The sequence below is a fragment of the Colius striatus genome, chromosome 7 (assembly GCF_028858725.1).
Source record: "Colius striatus isolate bColStr4 chromosome 7, bColStr4.1.hap1, whole genome shotgun sequence".
In the NCBI taxonomy this organism is placed as follows: Eukaryota; Metazoa; Chordata; class Aves; order Coliiformes; family Coliidae; genus Colius; species Colius striatus.
In genome coordinates this window covers 15219430-15240229 of record NC_084765.1, presented here as the reverse complement: position 1 = coordinate 15240229, position 20800 = coordinate 15219430, and the positions used below count along the sequence as shown (strand labels likewise).

General features: G+C 43.4%; 1 protein-coding gene across 2 annotated transcripts in view; it reads right to left on the bottom strand.

Moving 5' to 3' along the window:
- OSBPL5 (oxysterol binding protein like 5) overlaps nt 1-5835 on the bottom strand; it is a 136001-nt gene extending 130166 nt beyond the window's left edge. Inside the window, exon 1 of one of the 2 annotated variants that reach the window (XM_061999490.1) lies at nt 5525-5835. The gene's annotated coding sequence lies outside the window, so the exon portion shown is untranslated. Of the gene's footprint in view, nt 1-4863; nt 5078-5524 lie in introns of those variants that run through there. The other variant, XM_061999497.1, reaches the window with a different exon arrangement.
- Nucleotides 5836-20800: the final 14965 nt, after the last annotated feature.

The following is a 20800-nucleotide window of genomic DNA, read 5'->3' as shown; positions in this document are numbered from 1 at the left end:
TTAAATGATCTGCAAATCCAGATTTCTTTCCTTAGTAAGGTGTGGAGTTAAAAATCATTCCATTTAATAACAACCACCAGGCTTAGTGTTGCACAAGGTTCTTTTCAAAACAACACAGCAAGAAGAGGCAGAAAAATTCATTTTATAAAATGGAAATCTCATCTATTTGCATCCATGCCATGTGCTTACCAGCATAAGCTCCCAGCCCACCATTCATTGCAGGGGCAATTTCATATTCAGCTTCCAGGGATTTTACTGATAAGCCAGCAGCAGCAATGCTTGATAAGCATCAAAAAGCCTCAGTCACCTCCTACTAGTACATGAAGTAATTCGCTCTTGATGCTGAAAGTCATACCAAAAAGAAAAAAGGCAAAAAGCAAAGATTTGTTTAAAAAAAGAAAAACCTTTTCATTCTGCCAAGATTACCCACAGTGAGTAACAGTTACCCACACCACGCAATGCAGTAGAGTTCCCTTCCTCTCCTCACTGGGACCTGGCAATTGTTTGCTGTGAGAATTCCCTGTCATTATAATCTGAGAAAAGAGCAAGATAATTGAATAACACAACACTTTGTGTTATTTGCAGGCTTTGCACTCAACTGGCATCAAACAACACAGGTAACAAAAGCCAAAATGTCTCTGCAGCACTGAAGGTGGGAAAGAGCAACAGCACACAAACAGTTGTCTGGAACAAACTGCAGTAGCATGAAAATCAAAGTAACTTTTAGAGTAATCCCATGTTTTTGCTAGAGGAAAACTGACGGAGAGCTAACAGGATGCCGCATTTGTGCTCAAAGTACTGTGATGTAGAAGGATCAAGTTCACATTCAAGCTTTCCACTCAACACAGAACTAGACATTTCACCAGTTAATGCCTCTTTCCTTACAAATAAGGAGCAAGGCTGCTTTATCTTAGCCTCTGCTGATCAATTGAAACACCACACCCTTCAGGACCTTGCTACTGTAGTATCCCATTCTGGGAATACACACAAAATAGCTATTACATTATTCCTCAAGGGTACAATTTCACATTGATTGATTCACTGACAGGTTAGACTGGATGAATCAGGCAGACTTAGTGTTGGGGTTTCCCCCCACTCCCTGCCACAAGAATGGCTGCCCATGTCCCAGTTTATTCACGACGAGTGTATTTCTCTTTGGCCTTTAATTGCTTAATTTTACACTAACACTATAACCATGCAAATGGTAACGACGTTACCAAAATACCCAAATTCACACAGTCCTACAGCCAATTCCCAAGAAGTCAAAGCTTGGCTTCGAGTTTAACAAAATACATGCAAAAACTATGATAAAGAAGGCTGCCAACACAATATGGTTATTGATATTGGCCCACAGCATAGACCTCAGTGAGATATTTCAAAAAGGAAGTCTAGCTGTTTATTAAACGAAAAGGAGAAAAGAGCTTTTTCAGTTGAGAGTTTGATTTACACATTTAAAAATCCCTCAGTTAAAAGAAAAGTGTAAAGGAAATAATGGCACGCCTTCACCTGTAACTCTACAAACACAACACAAAACTGTCTGAGGCTAGAAAACAAGGGATATGCCCACATGTTTTCATCCAAGTTGCAAGAAAAAATATCCTGCACAAGCAGCTGGACTATTCAAACCTAAAAAAAAAAATTCATTTTTCACATCACTCTCATGATGGGCAGAAAACATTTGAGGGTTAACTCTTACTAGCCTGCTGTCAGCTGCTTCCAGTTTTGCAGAATATTCCCTTTTAATCCCTCAATCCTTTCATATTACACAGATGCATACACAGTCCTAAAACCTGATGCAAGCACAACAGTCCTACACCTCGAAACAGTATTTCAGTAATTCAGAAATGTGGAAACTATTGAAGTAGTTTCAGCTTTTGAATCCCTCAGTGATAAAATACTCCTGGTCAGTAGGCATTATTTTGGGAAATTTTTGCTATTTCCAAGCTTAGGGAGAGCATTCATGAATTAATTTTGCTCCCATCACCTCCACAGTAACAATGGCGAGCCATTTCAACAAGGAGTCTCAGAATTGCTACTAACTGAAGGCTGGCTTAAAATACACAGTATGCTAAAAATGTGCTGTGTCCAATCAGTATCACAGCCGAAACATGTGAGTAGTAAATTTTGCAGGCAGAAAAACTGCTCCTGAAGAGTATCCCATCGCTGTGGAAGGGAGACATTAAGAAGGCAGGTAGGTACAATGTGAAGATGAGACTGCAAACCCAGAGTAGCATGTAGACAACAGCTATGAAGAGAACCACCACTTGGGATTTGGAAGAAAGTCCTCAGCAGCTTATCCTCTGGAGCAATAAAGCAGCAGGCAGGAAAGTCTGGGCTTCTCCATAGAGGCTCAGCTGCTTATCAAAAGGATGTTTTTCAAGATGATTGTTTCTTTCCTCCATCATTGTATGGCCAGAAAGAGCCACAGTGGTGGGAAGGGGCTGGGATAAAGGACAAACCTGTGATTTAGACACAGTCCTGTACAACTAAATGCACCACAACCACACTGCTCCGTAAGGAGGGCTGTGAGCTTCACAAACAGCAGTGCCTGGGAGGAGTTTTCTCAGTCTGAGAACCTTGATGTTCTGGAAAGCACAGCACAAATACCAGCAGTGACAGGCAAGAGCCTGTATGAAGAGAAAGCAAGCCCAGCTCCACACTGAGATAGGCTGGCAAAGCAGGGTCACTGTCATTCTTGCCCAAAACCACATGTATTTGGCATTGAGATTGTCTGTTTCCATTCCCTGAGCTGCTGCTTGTGTTTCCTTTACCTTAGTAACCACAGCAGGCATGCATAAACACCTACAATGTGCTGCCAGAGACATCTCATGCTGAGGAGTGGAGGCGTGAGGAGCACCATTTCTGGCTGAGAAAACATCATGCTGTTAATGCTCCAAATGCAGGGAGGTCAGGAGAAGAAACACAAAATACAGCCTTTCCCCGACCATAAAACAGCCCACGGGCTACACTGACAATCTCATCAGTTGCCTCCAGTAGATAACTGGTTGCTTGGACATGAAACAAGTCTGACTCAATTCAGATCAGTTTAACTAAAAATTTTTATGATCTACGAACAGAACATGAATTAGTTGAGTCTGAGTTTTGCTCTGAACACAGCACACTGACTGCAAACAGTGCCCATTACAGATTACAGGAATGGCCTTTCCCTAGAGACACCCCAGACTCCAAACCGCAGTGCTGTATCTGGACAGAGTAATTTTCCCCCTGCTGTAGTCAAGAAAGCACCTTGCTAAATATCTAATCCAGCAATGGAAATCAAACCACCTGTACTGTACAAGCTTCCTCCCACTCACCTGATGAATCAGTGCTGCAAGAAAGCACATGGAAATAAATTAAGTACCCTGAAAGGATTACAGCAGTAAAGCTGCATTTTAGTTACATTCATGTAGCACCACGATTAAATCGTTCCTCAGGTTCACATTGTCAACTTCAGACCAAAAAAAGGCTGGGAGCTGGACTAACACCTGCATTTTTTCCCCTTGAATCAGAGAACTGCTATCCCTGCCTCAGTCAATGGTGGCACAAAGCAACCCCTGCTGCTGAATCAGGCTCCCTTGATGCCACCATGCTGTTTTGGTCCAGTTCAGCTGTCATCCTCCTCACCAGGCTGAGGTGAGCACACTTGCAGGGTCACCTATCACCGCATCACAGTTACTCCATGAAGAACACTTTTCTCCACTTTTGGCAAGAAAACTTACCATGGTAACTCAGCTGCTGCAGAGCGTATCTTGAGGCTTATTTCCCTCCACCCTCTCACATCTCTTTGGAAACCTGCTGCCAAGGAGGAAAGGTGGCAGCTGGGGACACATCCAATGCAGTGGCTGCTCTCTGCTGCACAGACACTGCTGAACATGATTAACTTGTGCATCAGTTCAAAGAGAGGGAAGGAATATTTTGATATCAAAGACACAGCTGGATGAAGTAAGGAGGTGACTACACAGTTGAAAGAGTTTCCTCCTTATACTGAACAATTGTTTCACACTACAGCCCTTTAGGTTTGTATAGCACCCAAAAAACACGGTTTCTGATCCAGCAAACAGTTGTATGTGCTCATATATATATTCCTCTGGGAATGCTGCCTCGCTTCTTTCAGTGCAAGGTGAAAGCATTTCCAAACTGAGGTCTACCTGGTTTTTGGATGGCAATGCAAGTGGTCTCCAGTATGGTATCTGTACAAGTGTCTACAGAAAAGGTAGTTACTATACTCATTTATACATAGCCAACTAGTATCAGTGCAGACAGTCTCCTGACTATTTCCTCACCATCCTGGAAGAGGTACATTAAAAAGAGGTTTCACTAACGTGATAATGGCCACACACTAGAGAAACATCACCTTGACTGCCTGCAATTCCCCACACCACCCTGGCTACACATCAGTGGCCATCCGGCCCTGCCATGCAGAGATGCGGGGGGGCAGGGGGAGAAGCACTCCACAGCTCCCTACGTCGAACCCCAAACCGCAACAGGCACACACAGAAACGGCAAAACAGCCTTGCTACACACAATCTGGGGGCAAAGCACGGACAGAGGCATCGCGGTTACCTTCCTGGAGCTGCCAACATTCAGCTTCTAACTGAAATCATCCTGCTTAGAAGACGACTCTGGTGTATTACATTATGCTTTAAAATAGGCAGCTTGGCTGCATGGGGACAGGGAGAAAGGCTGACTGGGAGAATGGGGAGAGAATAGATCTATTGGGGTAATGGAGAGGGTGGGGGTATTTGCTTTCCGAGAGTATTTTGGAGAGGATGTTTTTTTGGAGTAAAGGGGGCAAGTGGGTTTTGGGGGGTAACGCGCAGCCGACGCACAGGCTAGAGAAGGGGGAAACCCGGCGCGTCTTACCTGCTCGGGGCGGCCGAGCCCCGCGCCCGGCGCCGCCTTCAGCACACGGCGCCCCGCCGCCGCCGCGCCGCCCGCATCGCCGCCAGCACGCGCGTGGGATGGGGTGGCGGGGACACGCGTGGGCCCGCGGAGCCTCTCCTCGCGCGGCACGGAGAGCGCGGAGCGGCGCGCCGCGGCCGGACAGCTGCTCGGGGGAGGCAGCGGCAGGAAATACCAAAAGACTGATCCAACGACGCTAGGGAGGGAGGGAAGAGACGGGGGAATAGAGGAAAAAATAGAAGAGAGAGAGAGGGGAAGAAAAAAAAAAAAAAAAAAAAAAAAAAGAGGAGGAAAAAAGGAAAGGAAATGTGCAAAATCCGGGCGGGATCGGCGTGGCCCGGAGCGGGGATCGGCTCCCCGCGCCGCGCCGGAGCCCGCAGGAGCGCCCTGAGACCGCCCGGCCGCTCGCCGCCGGCCCCGCTGGGGCTCGGCTCCGACTGTTCTTTCACCCTGGGGTTTGATTTTTCTTCTCTACACAGCAGGAAGATGAAGCCAAGGCAGAATAAATAAAACAAAAGAAACCCTAAAACCCTGAACAAAATCACGCAGAGCCCCCAAAGGAAGCAACTAGCCCTCCTTAGGGTTCCCGCAATCATGAGCGAGGTAATGGAGAAAAGCCAACCTGGAGAAACAGCCACGCTGAAGACCTCTAGCTGCAGGAGCACTTTGTCTCAGCATCCAGCCATATGCCTCCTCCGACGCCGTGACTCAAAGGCGCCCGTGCAGTGTGCAGCCCTGACACGCAGCTGGGCACGCTCCCAGCTTCGCCTGTGCATCCAGAGCGAAAAAAAAATCAATCCCATGGCAAGGACGGACCCCTAAGCTCCTCCAGACAAGGAGGACAGTCCAATCATCGCATCCCTGGCCGCAGCCTGCCTGCCCCTCGGGGGAGGCATGGTTTTACAGGCAGTAGAGTGTCTGGTAAAACATCACAGAACAGAAAACGACCCAGACACACGCATTTAACTTCTGCTTCCTCTCCCCTCACCCTCTGGGTCCCATGGTTCAGCGCTGGACCAAGAACAGGAAGCCAAGCAGGACTTCACATCTCCATTGCCGTGGGAAAAGGTAATGCCAAAAATCCCCCGAGTAGCAGTTAAAAGGCACCCAAACTTTCTGAAACTAGAATCACATGGGGATAATGTGACCAACACATGTGTCTGACTTTCATTGCTGAGTCTGAATCACCCATGTATAGCTGAGTTCTCGGTACAAAATGCAGCACAGAGCTCAGGCTCATGCTTGTGAAACCAGAAGTGTTAAACGAGATGCCTGAAGCGTTCAGCTACCCCACCCTTCACAGAAACAGCTAGATCCTTTTTGTCTCTAGTGTATGCAGTCTCTAAACCAAGACAAAGCCCCACCAGTTCTGATGTTCCTCACACTACCCAGGAAGCCAACTTCCAACTCTGAAGAGCAACAGCTCATGAATTCAAAAGGTCTCCTTGATCTAAAAGAAAGGAAAAAACCTGAATTCATCCAAGCTCAACTTGGACAGGGACATAATTTTTCTCCCTTACTGCCCAGCTACCTACAGCCCATCCACAAACTGCAAGGCTTCACCCTGCACCTCTTATACCCATGTACCTAACATTAGCCAAGTGAGCTTGGTGAGACACAGAGCAATATACACCATACTTAGCTAGAAGTACAGCATGGTAATGGAGAGAAAATCTACCATCTATTTTTGCTTTTCCCTAGAAGTTCTAATACAAAACAGGACAATAAACAGATCATAAACTAGCCTAGAAATGGATCACACAGTCTAAATTGTCCCTGTTAGTTAAGAGCCACTATACTAGTCTCTACCCATTAAATAAGCTCCCAATTACTTGTATAGGCAGGTAGTTATTAAATTCACCATTTTTTGTAGTGATTTATGCCGCCATCTGCAAGGTGTACAGAGTTGTGATTCTAGCTGATGTCACATTGGTTGCGATTTTGACTTAATCTTCACCAAAAATTTACCTTAAGAGCAAGCCATGGATCAGGGCACTGCAGGGACGTAGCGGAAGGACCATGAGCCAAGGTCTCTTGTCACCTTGGCTCAGGGCTCTGCCAGGAAGACCTCCTGCTCCTCCTCTGTGGAGGAGAAATAGCTTACCCTGGCTCATGCTGACTATCTCCACTGCCCTCTCGCCCTGTCTGCTCCAGGCTACCATGTCCTTTGCTCTTTACCCTTCTACTTTCAGGACTGGCTCACTCAAATGAAGCCAGGTAATTTGTCACCAACTTGCCAGGTCCAAATAGCTTTTTCACTGAATCATGGGCTTGACATTGATACTGCTGTCTGCATCCAGATTGGCTTTGTCCAGTTGTGGGAACAAAGCTGAATCCTCAGCTACTTTGGTACGGATATCTAGGGTTTCTACCATTCCTACATGAATTACAGTGGGCCTCAGAGTCCACTTCCTAAGGACTTCTGTTTTAAAAAGAGTTTTTTTGGCTAAAGTTTTCTGCTAAACAATTTTCTTCTCAGGCAGTCCATGATTATTAACCTTTTTGCCTGTTTGCTGCCACATCGCCACAGAGAGCTTATTTGTTGAAAAACTGACCATCCAAAAACGTTCCTGTCAAATCATTTAGACACCCTGACAATAATATTTTCTGTTTTCCTATGTGCTCTAGGACGGTGCACGGGACATTAGTGATATGGATACACAGATCAAAAGGCTTTCCAGTTAAACTGTCAATATTTTGTAAATAAAACCTGACTAATAGAGAAAATTGACATCAGACTGATGCCTTTCATCATGTAGCCATGGCGTTTCTGACGTGGTCCAGGGAGGCCTGAAATTGGATTTGCGGTGCCTTCAGACCTCGCACTGCCTGGTCCTCTGACTCTGGGTTAGACAAGAAGAGCAGCATCCATCACTTCCCTGCCTGCCTGTCAAAGACAGGACCTGGACCCATTCTCTGCCTTACAGAAAAGTGAGGAAATTGAACCATGCAAACACTAATATTTTTAAAGACTATTTTCCACAGCCCTCTAGTGTCTGTTCTGTTAACGGCCATCTGGAAGACCACAGATTTGCTCAGGCTCCGCTAGTTATGTTTACCTTGCCCGCACCAGCTGCAGCCAATGCAAATGAACCCAAGTTCCTCATAAAACCCTAACAGGATAGCTGTGGAGTACAAAGCTCACAACCCTACCCTGCATTTGGGATGAGATTTGCTGTGTGCACTGGCTTCAGTCCTAACACCACCTGAGTTCCCTAGCTTACAGCTAATTCATCATTGTTCCCCAGATATGACAGATGCCTTTGACAAAAGCTCTCTGATGGATATACCTGGCAGTTAAGGCTGAGGTCCCTTCAGGATCAATTCTCCTTTGCAAGAAACCAGCCTTCCTTTTAGGGAGTCTACAGCTGTGGTATTTTCTTTAGCATTTGCCAGTGTTTTTAATATTTACCTTCCACACCACAGCAATAGAACTCTGACCTAAGGAGGGCTTGTGAACTGATGTGAACAATATCATAAGCAAGGGTAACAAAACCTGCAAAGCACAATAAGCTGTAACTGCAGTGCTGGGAGAGTGAAGTCAAAGCAATTCAGCCGTGTTACTCCAGTCCTTACAATCGAATAATGCAACCCAGAGACCTTAATAGTCAGAGCACTTGAAAACAATATCTAATGTATTTTGTGACAACCCTAGGAGATGCGCAACACTATGGTGTCAGAGCTGTTTAAAAATCGTGACAAAAGCAGACAAAGAGGTGAGCTGAAGCAACAGACCACTCAGTTCTCTCAAGTCAGCAGCTTACTGTTTGCTCTAGAAAATGACTGCAACACTTAGCCCTGCACTTCCCTTTTTGAATCCTTCACCTTTTGCTAGCTGCTGAGCTCTTCTCCCCACCGACAGAGATCAGACCCCACCTACGTGAAGTGCAGATAGATACTCAATTGCAGATAGATACTCAATTTTGCAGTGTCCGGAAGACTTGCATTTTATGTTTTCCTCTGTCTCACAATGTATCTACGATAGTTCTACAAACTCACTTTTATGATTAGAAAGGTTATTAAAGACTATAAAAGCCATCAGATATATTTATTATCCTCTATTAAAATGGAAATGGAGAGGAACAATCATATTCCTATCATTATAATTAGTACAATGTCTCTACAGCCATATCCACATTAGCCAGACAACGTGTGAATAGTTGCTAGCATTGCAAGACACTTGCCCTTAAGCTCATGACAGATAGTGAAACAACAAGCAGGCAGCTTTAAAATAAATTAGTTTTAAAAGAAGTTATTAAACATGGGTCTTTACCATTAACCATCAGCTTCAACACAGCTGTATACAATTAACAATAAGAAAAGGATCACTTTTACCCACACGTGTTTTCCAGCACAAAGTTCCTCAGCAAAAATATTTAATGCCATAGCTGGATAGAGCAGGAGGTTCTCCTAACAGAGAGTAACAAACAGTAGTTTGTTTATAGCTCTGAAAAAGTAACTCCACAGCTGAACATGTTTTCTCTTTTTAGATTCTGAAAAAAAGAGCTACTGCTAAACCAGGTTCCTAATTGCAAATTTGCTAGAACGAGTCTCTGGGGAACCTAGTTAAAAAACCCACAGACATCTCCCTGGGACACGCTGGAGACGGGAGTCCTCTTGTGGCAAAAGGTAAAGGAAAATTTTCAGCAACTGCAGACTGCTGAAAGTTGGGGCTCTACACAGGAGGCTGCACAGCGAATGACAGATACAGGAAGCATCAGCTTTGCAAGGAGTTACACGTCATGTCGCAGAGCATAAAAGCAGCAGCATGAAGACCTCGCAGCTGGCAATGGGCATCAAAAGGAGGTGAATGCCACTGTGCTTTGATACTGAAGACTGTGCTTCTGTTTACTTTCGCAGCTCCTGTCTGTTAGTGCGTGTTCCCTACTGAGATGATGTTTCTGGCTGGGGTTTTTTCCTCCCTTAGCGGAGGCAATTTTTCCTCAGTGTTTCGCCAGCATAAAACTTTTCTCCTGGCTAAGGTATTCACAGTACAGCTACACAGGCCAGCTCCCATCCTTCTTGTCAGTCAGTTGCTGAGATGGGTACATAACACAATTCTAAGATCTTGTTTAGATCCTGCTATCTGTGTTTCATCTCCTTTTCTGTTGTGTTGTTTTCTTCCTGCAATAGTCTTTATGGACTGCCATAAGTTCAGCTTAGGAGACATTTCTGTGAATGATGGATGTTGGCCATGGTAGTACCATGCTTCCTGCCTGCAGCAGTACTAGAGAAGGTGGAGCGCACTGGAAGTCTTTCTTCATCCACACCCTGGGTGAAATCTTCAAATGTTCACATTAAGGCTTTGGGTTACAGAAAAGAGGTACCATCTGGCCAGGAATTTCACCTGGTGGGCTAAGCCTCCAAAGGGCTCATGAGCCACTCACAGCTCTGATCATCCTGTAAAAGAGGTTTTGAGCTTTCAGGAAAGAGTCTCCAGCAATGAGCTGCAGCAGAGGCTTCAGAGGCAGGTATAAAGGCCTGCTAGTAACAAGATAAAAGATCACAGATGTCCTTACCTGCTTAGTTTTCTCTATACTACCTGTCATACAGTGGGATTGTGCTCTGCTTTCCAAGACCTTAACCCCAAGGGTGTTTTCCCAGAGTCTAAACACAGAATCATTTCAATTGTTTCTAGCCAGACCTCATTCCAGAGAGGTCTTTTGTGATCTTAGGTTCCTTATATAAAACAGGACTTCTTGGGCAGATCTCGCCTTCCTTACCCTACACCCTCACAAACATAAACCTCTTTCTCAAGGGGACTCACCTTCAGAGGTCTTAGATTGACGTCTGTGCTGGCAGATAAGACTGTTCTTCCACACACTTTGGTCTTCAGCTGGAGTCAGATGAAGTTTAGTTGTGACTACCCAAGACTTTATTTTTTTATTGTTCATCTGAAGGCTGTTCACATCAAGCACCATGAACCTATGCTATTTTCCTCTAAGCGTCTGAGATAACAAATTAAGCTGAATGCTGCCATTATGGCTTTGGTGTGAAAAACAGACAAATAATTTGGTTGCCATTGATTTGACCACCATTGATTTGGTCCTTCAGGCCTGGCTACTAACTTAAATGCAAGTCTCTTCTCAGAGGGCAGCCCAATGTTCTTGAGAGGATTTAGTGAGCAAGGTTCCTTCTGCAGCTAGCAGCAGGCTGGAAAGCAGCTGAGATATCCAGGATCTGACATATTGTCCAGTGAAATCTGGGCTACAGTTCAAACCCCTTGATAAGACATGACATGAAACCAATTTGCTATTCAAAAACATTCCAATACCCCTTGTTCTTGGTCATATTTCAAGCTACTTGCAAAGCAAGCTAGCTGTTAGAAAGGCTTGAGAAGAAAACAAGACCATACATATATATGTAAATAAATGCATGCAAATACATCTATAAATGAAATTTTTGCAGGGCTAGGTAATATCCACAGCATCCACTGGAGCATCCACAGCAGTCCAGACAGCTGACATGTTTCTGAATGATCAGAGATTTCCTCAAAAGTTAGTAGGAAATGTCCATATGAAGTCAAATTTTATAAACAGGGTTTTTCTAGTTTATTTTTCTTCCTGCCTCAGAAAAACTTTGGAACAGATACCAATAAGTTTGATCTGCCTGGATTGAGTGCTGCTGCCTTACAGGAAACATTACAGTGAGAAGAAACAAACATATATGTCTATAAAAGATTTGATCGTCAGACTCAGAGTCACACAGATCTTTGTGCAAGCCAGTGCCAATCTCTCAGCATGTAAGTATTTATTTATTGACTGATTGGTACTCTGTCCACATATAGGTCTGAATCCAGGCAGACAGAAAGTTACAGCTTAGTTCTGCTTTTTTCATTACTTCATCCTGTCCAGAGAAGGGCATTTAGAGTTATAGATAACAGAATCTAGTTCCTGGCACCCAATGTATGCTATTGATTTGAAAGTCGGGTCGAAGAGTAGAAAATCTGATCTATTAGCAGCTTTTTAATAACACTGTATCATATTCCCAAGCTTGCAGCTGCTTCCAAACGTTACAGGATGTGTTTGTTCTCATACTTGACCCCTTTTATTTTGCCTGACTCTTGACTCACTCTTGCAGCCAGCTCATCTCTGATAAATTGTGGAACCTCTCACAGCTTCTTTCTTGTTCTGCTCACTGAAATCCATCTTCAATCTCTGTCTGTGATTAAGCAAAAAAAGTCGCCTTGACTGTTGCAATTCATTTTGAGGATTCTTTGTTATTGTTGATGCCTCCCATGAATAGGACACCTGCAGTTGCCACGGGGACTTGGAGGAGATTAGGAAGAGAAAGTACAGTAATATTTTCTGCTGCTGCTGAAGGGCAGCTGGCTTATTGGTTTGTCTGCACAGAGGGATGCCAGTATTTTTGTCCTGCTTTTGCTTCAAACAGGGAGAACTATCCAGTGTTCTTGTCACAAATTACAGTTGTAGAATACAAAAGAGTGAAGCCTGGAAGAAAAAAAATCTCTTTTCCCAGAACAGATCTAACATTATCAAAGACCATGCTCTGACTTACAGCCCAAAAAAGCAACACACAAAGGTTTGTTCCAGAGCAAAATGTCCACCTCTCTTATTCCACTGAGGACCTGATTTGATCCCAGGGACATTGATTAGATCCGTGCCATTGAAGTCCAAACACAAAGATAGCCTCATAGAGGCGAGATTTAGTTAGTATTTGAGTGAAATAATAGCTTGGGAAGTATGATGGTGACCATCATTTTGCAACTAAAATTATTAATGTCCTAGCTGTCTTGAGCCCTGATGAACTTTATTATGTCTCCTGCTCCTCTCATGCACTGAAATCAGGCTTGCTGTGAAATGTGGCTTTCTCATGCTATTGCTACATTAGCAAGCAGGAGCAGATCTGTTGGGTTAAGAAATTGGTAGTGAGGATGCCACATCCACACTATTTGCATTTCAGAGAGATGGCTTTGAGCTACCTTTAGTCTGGTCCCATCAAGTCAGCATCTGTCAGCAACTACATAAGCTTCTAGAGTATATCTTCCCATGCTGTTTCAGTGAAAGGGAATCCAGGTGCATGTACTCTGAGAAAGCTCTGGCAATGAATCAAAGAGCAATAAATAAAGACAATCTCAAGATTTACCTCAAAACCACATTGCTGATCTGTCTGAAAATAAAGAGTGACACATCTGAGATATGAGCAGGCTGCTGACTGAAAAAAAAAGAGATACTGGTGGAAAAAAATGTTGCTGAATGCATAGAGGTAGATTTTAGGATAACATGTCACCTTATCTACTGACTGTTAATAGCTCCTTAGGTTTGTACAAGCCATGGAGCACATTGCTTATCTTTTCTATCACAGCTCCCTCAATTGCTACCTGGCAGTGAGGGCTGGGCTACTCATCCCCACTTCACACCTAGAGGGTGATGGCTGTCTGGCAAGTGGGGCAACTGGCCTGCGCAGGGCACTGCTGGAAGCAGAACCTGCAGCCCTGCATTCCACCACTGGGTGCAAACCTTGCAGTGGGGCCAAAGACTGCTCTCTTCAATCAAACACTGTCATACGGCCATTTTATGCTACTGTTTTGAAGATGAACCATGTTAAATGTAGTAGTCATCCACAGTGAACTCTCATGGTAAAGATACAAGGATTAAAAGTGAGACCAGTGTCTAAGAACAGATGTCTTTTTAGAAAGGTAGTCAGTGAAAAACATACCATAGTTCTGAACAACAAATGTTAGCAGTGGTTACAAAATAAAATATGTTAGTTTAAAATGTTATTACTTCTATCTATATTTGTATGACTACAGGGCTAGAGGAGTAATGTTCATCATTCATATTTGAATGAAACCAGAGTTTGAGACCATCAATGATCTCTTACCCAGAACAGGAGACCCTCTGGGACTCTGTGATATGCAATTAATCCTTGTCCTGCTTCCCGTTAGATCCTTGAGTACGAAAGAAAGTAGAATAAAGAGCAGAATAAAATATTCTCTTTTGCTAATCTCAGGAGGAAACAAATAACTTCACTTAAATATGGAGAGCTGACTTTGTAGTACTTTGCAAAATTACCTTGAGTAACTCTTGGCAAAAGAGGGAATTTTTAAGCAGACTGAGATCCAAGTGATGCTTGCTTGGTGTGAGGCAATATTAAAACCTTAAAATTCAGCCTATTTTTCATCAAAGCTGTGCCAAGCATTTCAGCCAACTTGTGGTTCTGCAGCTCAACTCTGTGCTCCTCACAACTCTGTCAATCTTTCCGGTGAAACCAGATAAACCCAGTAGTTCTGGACTCGGTCATAAAGCCCCTAGGAAGCCTGTGTCAGCAGCAGCGTGGATACAAAGCTCTGCTGGTTAAAGCCAGAGTGAAGTCCAGCATATGGATTGGTTCTGAAAAAATTCCACTTGCCAGTGGTGGGAAATTCTTTTTATCAGGCAGCAAAAATGCAACAGACTAGATCTGTAATGGAACAATACCATTTGATGTCAGCTGGCGGTTTGGAGCTCATAATGTACTGTTTTTCTTTACCTTAGAAGATTGCTCTGAGGTTGGGTCACTGGATTATGTTCAATAAGCTGTTAAATTTTAGGGATATCAAGAAAAACTGTTTTCTCTTCTTCTCTCAAATATGTGTCTTAGGAACCCACTTATACATGTACACACAGTTTCCCTATGAACAGATGTTACTGTTCACAAAATTATGAGGCTGTCATCCAGGATGAATACTAAATAGCTTCAAAAAAGCCTATTCTGCAAGCTCGTACAAAGCACAGAACCCAAATGAAAGAAAAGAGGATCCAGTAAGGAAAATAACACCCCCACCAGACCAGGTCCCACTTCTGGCCTCTGCTACTGAATTTGTCTGTGCAAACCTTTTACTAGCTCACAGTTCTTCATCTGCAGGATGGAGCCTTTCCCACAGACTTTGTTTACTTACATTTTAAACTCTTGATGTCAATGCATGTCTTACCTACCATGCTAGAACTGCAGTTACTCCTATTCTGATATAAACAATATTTTATTTCAGTTCAGTATTGCACTTTACCACTTGTAGAGAGAAACACAGTCTTGGGGAGGGAGCAGACTCTCAGTTATTACTCAAAGCACAGGGAAATGGCATCAGCTCCAGAAAACACAAAGGATTCGATGTCTGGCAGTTGCTTGGCAGACTCTCAGTTCACTTGTAAAACGAAATTCTGTTCTGATAAAATGGGAAGGGATCTTTCTAAACACAAAGTGGATATAAATAGATACCTGTGAGCTTGTCTCTGCAGATTTTTCCCCTGTTATACTGGTCTAATTAAATGGTTCATCTTAGACCAGGATGGACATTTGGATTCTAGGCGAAGACTGGATTTTGTCAGCATAGCTTAAAGAATTAATGCAGCAATATAAAGTAAAAAAGGCAGGCCTTGATTTTAGACACAAAGTGTCCTCCTGGGAACTACTGCTGGTTTAATTATAGAGGCTCAAAATCTCTCCCTTTCCTTTCCTTTTCTAACTATTCCATGTCAATAAGCCAAGTTTGAGGAGAGACTGCAGTGATTGCTCTGCTGCTTGACATTCACCTTCACTTGAACCGACACCAACTCAGCTGACAAGTGTTATAACTGGAACGCCAGTAAACATTAACATTTTCACTTATCATCACAGCACACAAGGAAATGAAAGCACCAAAGGACATGGGGCTGCAGAAACATTTCCCAGAACACAGAGCTCGAGACAAAAATCTACACTGAAACTGAAAGAAAGTCAGGGGGAGCACACCGAATAAAGGAAGAGGTTAGAAGTGGGCTCAGCTTTCAAATGCTAGACAAATAATACTCTAGAAATAATAGAATTTTCTCTTGCTCCCAGAGAGACACTCTTCTTAGGCTTCAGAAATGGGGCACTTCTAGTGTACCCCTAGAGGTGTAGCACTGACCCAGTGGGTGGGTGAGGGTTGTGGTGCTCTCATTAAGCTGTAATGGCTTTCTTCAGGGACCTCAGAGCTTAACATGCTGAAAACAATTTATCTCAAACTATGACAAGGGCGGAGTGATAAAGGAAACATGGACAGGTAAACTGTTGAATTCATTTCACTGCACAGAAATGATGCCTTGAAGAACTGCCGATTAAAAAAAGAGGCTTTAAACCAACAGAAGTCACTATCATTGACTGCTCTGGATAACCATATTCTGCACAGAAATACTGTGAGAAACCTTCTCTGAGGGCTTCAGAGAATAATTATTGCCAGTTTTCTGAGTATCTCGTGATGTAAGAAGCAAGGCTGGAAATCATCTCTACAAAAAGGCATACATACAAAACACATACCACCAGCTATGTCTGAATACAGCTGTATTCCAGCTCCAGCTTTCCAGAGCACCCAGAACACCCAACAGGTTCTCCAGTGCAGACGGGGTACCTGGTACACATAAATCCTTACAAAATGGAGCAAATTCAACTCATGGTGCTATAAAAATTCCTTATGCAACTGTCAGAGCAGTACACATAGTTAGCCGTGAGCCCCAATAACCACTCTTTGGGTTGTGGAGTCTTAACTCCACAAAAATTTGCTGAAGGGAGTAAATTTTATGGCCTTTAACAAACCTTGTAGAAAGAGGACAGCTCTCTCTGCAGTAGCCACTTGACTGACATAACATCAACACTGATTTACTGACTATACATTCCTTCCAACAGTGATGCTTTTTGAGACTCATATTTCTAGTTGGGAAGGCAAATCTTTACCAGACAAAAAATGAAAGTACAGTGGAAGGACAAACTAGAGACAGATGAAGTTCACTAAAATTATTTAAATGTGCAAGAGCAAATGGATTTGGAGAGAAAACTAAGCAGTCTCACGGTGTCTCATCCCTAATTTTTTGGGCCATTCAGTACAAGAAAGATATTGAGGTGCTGGAACGTGTCCAGAGACAAGCAACAAAGCTGGTGAAGGGTCTGGAGCACAAGTCTGACAAGGAATAGCTGAGGGAGCTAAGGCTATTTAGCCTGGAGAAGAGGAGGATGAGAGGAGACATGATGACTCTCTACAGCTACCTGAAGGGGAGTTATAGTGAGGTGGGAATTGGTCTCTTCTTTCCAGTAATGAATGAAAGGACAAGAGGAAAGCGGCTCAAGTTGCACCAGGGGAGGTTTGGATTGGAGATGAAGAAGAACTTTTTAACTGGAGTGTTGTTAGACACTGGCACAGGCTGCCCAGGGAAGTGGCAGAGTCTCCAGGTGGCTGGAGATAGTCAAGAGACATATAGATGAGGTGCTGAGGGCCATGGGTTAGTGATGGGCTTGGCAGAGTGAGGTTAGTGGTTGGACTTGGTGATCTTAAAAGTCTTCTCCAATTGAAACGATTCTGTGATAATTAGTCCCATGAAGGCAGAGCTGGTGATTGTTCTTAAGGTGACCATGAAGCATGCCAGACTTGTAAAAAAAAAAAATCAGCTGTGCCTCATCACATCTTGCCAAGATCTGTGAAAATCTAGAAATCTGGATGGAAAAGATCGATTAAGACAGTCCATTGTGTCTTGATCTAAGATTGTTCCTAGTCCTTGCTATATTTCTTTCACTCCCCCAGGAGAGCTTGGCCACAGCTACCCACTTGCAGCTCAAGGCTGCAATGGCTCAGGGCTGGAGGTAGCAACTGGAGCACAGAAAGCCTGGAAAGAGAAGCTTTATTTTTCTCACACTCTGACAACCACTAGCAAATTGAACTAAACAGATGCATTGTTTCAGGGTTAGTGTTTTTTTAACATTTATTTTTAAATAGGACAAGGTTTTATTGTGCCTTTAAAACAAACTCAAAGAAGCAGAATTTCTGTCAGATAACATGACCACTTTTCATGCAAGCTGCACTGGCAACTGGCTCTAGCACAGCAAAGCTCTCCCTCTGGTCAGATCCTGAAACACATTTTCTCTGAGAGTATTCAGAATCAAATGTGCATTTAACTCTTCTTTCCATTTCACACTCCATTTCGAGTGATTAATGTTTGTGTTTGAGGTGGATGAAAGCTGAAACAGATGTTATCCACTCACAGTGCCATTCTGATAACCCTGAGCTAAGGGCTGAAATCCTTAGCAGATTAGTGGCTGAAATAAAAAATGGATAAATAAAGTGGGGAGTACGGGTGAACAAACTCTTATAGGTTTTCGTTCTGTGGATAACAATGCACAGAGGCTATGTAATCTCTGTGCTAATCTGCCAGAGGAAAGATTAAATGGCAAAATTCCAGCACTAAGACCTGCAGCTCTCCTTTGCTGGACTGCTTCAGTGTGACCATGTATCTTTTTAGCAGACTGCCACTGTGTAGACTCTATTATGTTGTTAAAAATGAGGGGTTTCCTGCTTATTTTCTTTTTATTGAAACAACAATAATGGTTTTTCTTACACATTCCTATGAGTTTATACTGTTTCTGCCATTAAATGCACTTGCATCTGCTGTATGGTTCAACTGGTCCAGAAGAGGTTATTGGAATTTTCACTCAAAGAATATTTTGAGTGGCTTTTATTAAATAAGAAGACACACTTTTTAGAGAATTTAGGACTATTTTTTTTATATTCCTTCCTTCAGACCTAGGAAGCCCTTTGGAGCAATGAAGCTGGCATAGCTTTGTCAGTCAGGGAAAAGCTTAGTCTCCCTCCTCCTTTGCTCTTTGCCTCCAAGAGCTAACAACATGTCAACAAGCTGTGGTGTATTAAACCACAGGCAAGACAAAGCGACTCGGCTAAGGGCATGCTGTTAGAAATTGAGAGAAGAGGATGAGCATCATCAAGACCTTCCAATTACTCTCTTTAAAGCACAGGAATGCCAACATGGATGCAATAATCTAGTCCATTATCCTGCCTCAGACAGTAGCAGATGTTCCTGGGGAAAGAAATAACAAACTGCATTAGGCTGTGTAGAATAATCTTACCTCCACATCAGATCATGGCTTGGTCTTCAGTAGCTAAGAGACTGGCTTAAAGCAGGGCATTTAATATCATTTTGAGAGGGTTTTCAATTCTGGCCACATTAATGATGAACTTCTTTCCAATACCCATCATGGACACAGGTACCCTAAATGTCTCTATAAATCAGATCAAGTCTCACAGGCACTTAAAATTGAGGAAAAGCCTATTGAAACAGTAATTCAACCTACCTTTTCCAAAAAGAGAGGAGGACACACAGCTTGCTGCGTGTAAATTGTTGTTCTTGGTTGAATTCACACGGCAAACTCCTCGAGGCCTCTTACATCATTGCTGAATCTGTGCCAGTTCTGTGTCTATCAACAATGCATAATAAATGACAGCAAAGCAATCAGAAAGTCTCAGCTCTTCCTCCCACCTTTAAGAACAGTCCTGGAGACCTAGACTTTGCAAAAAAAGTGTGTTGATTGCACTTTATAATGTAATGTTGGTACAAGGGGCATGGAGTGAAGAGCAAGAAGGGAAATGTATTCCTTTAAAGGTATGTAAAAAAAAGTACTTTCAAACTCACGACCCTCTTCCCACTACCTCCCAAGAATCATTTAGTTTTGTCACAGACCATTAGATAACTTAGCTGAGCAATAACACAGCATTGCAAATTTCCAATTATTTATTCTCTGATGCTAAAATCTCCAGATCCTAGGTAGCCGCAGGGATCTCTGCTCCAAATTGCTTTTCATCTCTTCCAAGCTCCACTTAGGAGGCTGCAGTTAAGACCCCAGTTAAGGCTATTGAGAAATCTGCACCTTTCCTGGCTCTTCAGTGACACCTTCTGGGACAAAGACAGACCAAGCCAGTCTTAGGTTTCTGCAGCTGTTTTTATCTACGTGAGGGAGTCAAGTGAGATGTTTGGAAGCTAGTTCCCAAGGAGTAGTGAGTACACAAGAAATGCCACCCAAGTACATTGCAGCTGCCTGTACTCGGTGCCCTGAAATCTTTCTGGAGACTGAGCAGGAGATGAATCCCAGATGGCCACGAATCTGTAAGCTTTCAGTTCTCTCAACATGTACTTTGATTTCCTGAAATTGCTAACTGTGTGAAAAAAGTCACACTTGAACTGTCTTGTAAGACCAGTAACAATGAAAGTGGAAATTTATACTGAAGTACTTTATTCTTACTGAGAGTGATCTCACCTTCCCTTGAGGGCAAGTTTCAGATGCAGTTATGGTGCGACACAAGGGCATAACATTTGCATTTCACTGAGCCAAAAGCCCTGTAAAGGGCTGGACTGCAATTCCCGCTCCCACACAACCCCAGTGGCAGAGCACAGAGGCACACAGGGAGGTTCCCCCATCTACTGGGGAAAGGCAACTCTTTAGTCACTCTCAGGATAACTGTGTTGGGAAGATGAGAAAGTTGTGCTAGGCAGGGTATTACCTCACTGAAGAGGCTGGAGCTTATCTGGGAAAGAGAGCACATTTAGCAAAGAGGTCTGATCTTGAGCAGTCACACTTATACAAACCCTGACTTCAGCAACACTGGGCAAATTTACTGCCACCCTGACAAGTAGAAACACATGATTTTCCTATGTGCGTACTCCATCTCAAATAACTTTACCTTTGACCACACTGTGCTCCACCAATGATGTCTCTGTACTTTTTGGCATTTTCAGCCTGCCTGTCCCTGGCCTGGTTATTAATTTATTAATCTATAACTTTTCATACCAAAACAGGCACCTTAGGCAATTGTTCTTCATGTCTTGTGCAATTATTGTTTTGCAAGGAGAACACAGTGGGTCAAAAAATTATTTCTAATCTGTGATATTTGACACACAGCATGCTTTCATCTGACCTCAGCAAAAGGTGTGCCAGTATAAAAGCATCCTCTCCACCAAGGGCAGCCAGCATTACTGCAACACTGACATGGATACTGTGCTCCATGCCCAAAGACAGAAGGTCAGCACTAGCAATAACATTAATGTGACCTACTCTAGCATGTCAACAAGGTAAGTTTCTCTACGTAACTCTTTCTCTATGC